We start from the raw sequence: 5,670 nt of genomic DNA on the forward strand, positions 1-5,670 counted from the left end.
CCAAGAACAGTATGAAAAGGCAAAAAGATAGGACACTGAAAGATGAACTCCCCAGGTGGGTAGGTGCCCAATATGCTACTGGAGACCCATGGAGAAATAACTCCAGAAAGAATGAAGGGATGGAGCCAAAGCAAAAACAATACCCAGTTGTGGATGTGACTGGTGGTGGAAGTAAAGTCTGACGCTATAAAGAGCAATACTGCATAGGAACCCAGAATGTTAGGTCCATGAATCAAGGCAAATTGGAAGTGGTCAAGCAGGAGATGGCAAGGGTGAATGTCGACATTTTAGGAATCAGTGAACTAAAATGGACTGGAATGGGTGAATTTAACTCAGATGACCATTATATCTACTACTGCGGGCAGGAATCCCTCAGAAGAAATGCAGTAGCCCTCATGGTCAACAAAAGAGTAAGAAATGCAGTACTTGGATGCAATCTCAAAAACGACAGAATGATCACTGTTCATTTCCAGGGCAAACCATTCAATACCACAGAAATCCAAGTCTATGCTGCAACCAGCAATGCTGAAGAGGCTGAAGTTGAAGGGTTCTAGGAAAGCCTACAAGATCTTCTAGAACTAACACCAAAAACAGACGTCTTTTTCATTATAGGGGACTGGAATGCAAAAGTAGGAAGTCAAGAGATACCTGGAGTAAAGACAAATTTGGCCATAGAGTACAAAACGAAGCAGGTCAAAGGCTAACAGAGTTCTGCCAAGAGAACGCACTGGTCATAGCAAACACCCTCTTCCAACAACACAAGAGAAGACTCTACACGTGGACATCACCAGAGGGTCAGTACTGAGGTCAGATTGATTATATTCTTTGCAGCCAAAGATGGAGAAGCTCTATACAGTCAGCAAAAACATGACTGGGGGCTGACTGTGGCTCAGATCATGAACTCTTTATTGCCAAATTCAGACTTAAATTGACGAAAGTAGGGAAAACCACTAGATCATTCAGGTATGACCTAAATCAAATCCCTTATGATTATACAGTGGAAGTGTGAAATAGATTTAAGGGACTAGATCTGATAGAGTGCCTGAAGAACTATGGATGGAGGTTCGTGACATTGTACAAGAGGCAGTGATTAAGACCATCCCCAAGAAAAAGAAATGCAAAAAGGCAAAATGGTTATCTGAGGAGGCCTTCTAAATAGCTGAGAAAAGAAGAGAAGCTAAAGGCAAAGGAGAAAACGAAAGATGATATACCCATTTGAATGCAGAGTTCCAAAGAATAGCAAGGAGAGATAAGAAAGCCTTCCTCAGTGATCAGTACAAAGAAATAGAGGAAAACAACAGGATGGGAAAGACTAGAGATCTCTTCAAGAAAATTAGAGCCATCAAGGGAACATTTCATGCAAAGATAGGCACCAAAACAACAGAAAAGGTATGGACTTAACAGAAGCTGAAGCTATTAAGAAGAGGTGGCAAGAATACACAGAAGAACTATACAAAAAAAGATCTTCATGACCCAGATAACCACTATATCCAGATAACCAGATAACTCACCTAGGGCCACACATCCTAGAATGTGAAGTCAAGTGGGCCTTAGGAAGCATCACTATGAACAAAGCTAGTGGAGGTGATGGAATTCCAGTTGAGCTATTTCCAGTCCTAAAAGATGATGCTGTGAAAGTGTTGCACTCAATATGCCAGCAAATTTGGAAAACTCAGCAATGACCACAAGACTGGAAAAGGTCAGTTTTCATTCCAATTCGAAAGAAGGGCAATGCCAAAGAATGTTCAAACTACTGCACAATTGCACTCATCTCACATGCTAGCAAAATAATGCTCAAAATTCTCCAAGCCAGGCTTCAACAGTACATGAACTGTGAACTTCCAGATGTTCCAGCTGGATTTAGAAAAGGCAGAGGACCCAGAAATCAAATCCAACATCCATTGGACCATAGAAAAAGCAAGAGAATTCCAGAAAAATGTCTACCTCTGTTTTACTGATTGCACCAAAGCCTTTGACTGTGTGGATCACAACCAACTGTGGGAAATTCTTCAAGAGATAGGAATACCAGACCACTGGTATCTGATCTACTTCCTCAGAAATCTGTATGCAGGTCAGGAAGCAACAGTTAGAAATGAAACAACAGACTGGTTCCAAATTGGGAAAGGAGTACGTCAAGGCTGTATATTGTCACCCTGCTTATTTAATTTAGATGCAGAGTACATCATGCGAAATGCCGGGCTGGATGAAGCACAAGCTGGAATTAAGATTGCCAGAAGAAATATCAATAACCTCAGATATAAAGATGACACAACCCTTATGGAAGAAAGTGAAGAGGAACTAAAGACCTTCTTGATGAAAATGAAAAGACAGAGTGAAAAAGTTGGCTTAAAACTCAACATTCAAACAACTAAGATCATGGCATCTGGTCCCATTCAGTCAGTTAGTCAGTTCAGTCGCTCAGTCGTGTCTGACTCTTTGAGACCCCATGAATTGCAGCACGCCAGGCCTCGCTGTCCATCACTCCCAGAGTTCACCCAGACTCACATCCATCGAGTCTGTGATGCCATCCAGCCATCTTATCCTCTGTCGTCCCCTTTTCCTCCTGCCCACAATCCCTCCCAGCATCAGAGTCTTTTCCAATGAGTAAACTCTTCACGTGAGGTGGCCAAAGTACTGGAGTTTCAGCTTTAGCATCATTCCTTCCAAAGAACACCCAGGACTGATCTCCTTTAGAATGGACCGGTTGGATCTCCTTGTACTCCAAGGGACTCTCAAGAGTCTTCTCCAACACCACAGTTCAAACGCATCAATTCTTTGGTGTTCAGCTTTCTTCACAGTCCAACTTTCACATCCATACATGACCACAGGAAAAACCATAGCCTTGACTAGATGGACCTTTGTTTGCAAAATAATGTCTCTGTTTTTGATTATACTATCTAGGTTGGTCATAACTTTCTAGTTCCATTACTTCATGGCAAATAGATGGGGAAACAATGGAAATAGTGAGAGACTTTATTTTCTGCCCAAGAAGTCCAAAATCACTGCAGATGGTGATTGCAGCCATGAAATTAAAAGACACTTGCTCCTTGGAAGAAAAGTTGTGACCAACCTAGGCAGTATATTAAAAAGCAGAGACATTACTTTGCTGACAAAGGTCCATCTAGTCAAAGCTATGGTTTCTCCAGTAGTCATGTATGGATGCGAGAGTTGGACTATAAAGAAAGCTGAGGGCCGAAGAATTGATGCTTTTGAACTGTGGTGTTTGAGGAGACTCTTGAGAGTCCCTTGGACTGCAAGGAGATCCAACCAGTCCATCCTAAAGATCAGTCCTGAATATTCATTGGAAGGACTGATGCTAAAGCTGAAGCTCGAATACTTTGGCCACCTGATGTGAAGAGCTAAGTCATTGGAAGAGACCCTGATGCTGGGACAGATTGAAGGTGGGAGGAGAAGGGGATGACAGAGAATGAGATGGTTGGATGGCATCACCTACTTGATGGACATGAGTTTGAGTAAACTCCAGGAGTTGGTGATGGACAGGGAGGCCTGGCGTGCTGCAGTCCATGGGGTCGCAAAGAGTTGGACACGACTGAGTGAGCGAACTGACTAATTATTAAGAAGGGGAAGAGCCCAAAAAATACAGGAGACTCTACATAGCAGATCTTGCTGACTCTCATGATGCAAGGTTCCCAGTTTTGGGTGAATGCTTCTGCTCCACCCCATCTCATACGAAATAAAAAATTAATACTCAAATGCCCAACCCAGGGAACTCACTTCAGCTTTCTCTATGAAACTGTCCCCTAGCCTCTCTACACAGTGAGCTGAGCAGCTAACAAATGCCTTCAGCAGCACCTTTATCCTTCCCAGTCAAGAGTACAGTTATTCTGATTGGTTGACAGGCTTAACTCTGTGCTCTCTAGGGGTGATGTCTTTGCTAGGTTGGAGTGCTATCAGAGTCAGTTGTTATAATTAATTTATTTAATTAGTTGCTGAGGGGGCCTTTTGCAATAGTATGCAAATATCATTTAAAACTTACAGAAATATTTTGAGCCAAGAGCACAGCCTTTTTAACAGGAATGCAGGGAAGCCTTAAACACCTGAAGTTAAGCTCTTTGTGGCTGATGACTTGGTTCTCAGTGGGGTTATATTTGTATATCCCCGAAAGTTGGTTATTTCAGGAATGCTTTTGTTCAGAAAGCAGGGAGGCTGGGTAGGATATCCAAGATTTCTTCACTTTCTTCCAGCTGTGTGACTATTGGGAGATTCTGTGTAAATGGCTCAGGCACAATCTCCATTTCATAATGCATGTCCAGTTTCCATCATAGACTCTTAGTGCTGAAAAATCTCTGGGGAATGTTTAACCCGGCCCTTCCTTCCATGAACACATAGAAATTTGTCCAGGTTCACACAGAGGATAAGCCGCAGACTTTGGATTACAATTCAATCTGCATCACACCTGTGGTCAACCGAGAACCAGGCAAACTGAATTCAGTTCTAAGGGGCAAGGGAGGGATAAACTAGGGGTTTGGGATCAAAATATACACTCTGGTATATATAAAATAGATAATCAAAAAGGACCTACAGTACGGCCCAGGGAACTATACTCAATGTTTTATGATAACCTATAACAGAAATGAATGTGAGAAAGGAATATATCTATTTACATATATGTGTATAATTGAGCTTTGATGTACATCTGAAACTAACACAATTTTAAATCAATCATACTTCAATAAACATTAAACAAAATGAAATACTAAAAAAATTAGTTCTAACTTAAGACAAACTTTCAGAGACTTCCTCCAAGCCCTTTCCAACCTCCTCAATGCATTCATTAAGGGACATTCACAATGACGTCCATCCTCCAAGCATTGCAGAGTTGCCTGAGACATCTATGCCCCAAACCATCTGGATGAACAGCCTTCTGAACACATAAAGGAACACAAGTCCTAACGGAAAGTCCCGCAGGCAATGAGAATTCTCTGTTTGGGAATCCAGCTCTGCCTTCTCTCTATGGGCAGCCTTCCCATTTCTGCCTGCCCCATTCTTGCATATTAGCAGAACACTTCTGTCAAGAGCTGTCTCCAGCTTTGTACACACACTCTCTCTCGAGGATCATCTCATATTTGCTAAAGCCTCCTTTAGAGACAGTCTCACTCCTGTAAATTGGGACTCAGTGCAAGGCACATCCAAGGGGTGAAATCCAGCTGCCATCTGAGGAACGGTTGTCCCTATGGTCTTCCTCCACCCACGTGTCCTACCGTGGGCCACCATCCCCTGCCAGGTCTTGGATAGTATTTGGGGAAAGTTGGGTGCTAAACTGATGGCATCTGGATCATATCAGATTTTTAAATGTCAGACTAAATGTATTTTCTCATCTTTTCCCAAAGGCTAAGATTGGACTGCTCATAAATCTGTCTCCTCTCTCTCTGCATGGATTTTACACTGTAGATGTTCACAGATCAGCTGTTTCCAATGCCTTCCTATCTCAAATGGCAGATAAAAATGGAAAAGCTGAGGCTCAGCCAACATGCCAAGAAGACACGAGCTGCAGGCGTGTGACCCATTGTTTGGGTGTTCAAGATGACAGTAATGCTGCCTGGAGTTTATTTCACATAGACACCCTGCTGTCTCCAGCTCTGATCCAGCCTACAGAAGGGAGAGAGAAGCTTTTAAAAAAATGATAATAAACAATGAGGTCACAGCCCA

The sequence above is a fragment of the Ovis canadensis genome, chromosome 1 (assembly GCF_042477335.2).
Source record: "Ovis canadensis isolate MfBH-ARS-UI-01 breed Bighorn chromosome 1, ARS-UI_OviCan_v2, whole genome shotgun sequence".
In the NCBI taxonomy this organism is placed as follows: Eukaryota; Metazoa; Chordata; class Mammalia; order Artiodactyla; family Bovidae; genus Ovis; species Ovis canadensis.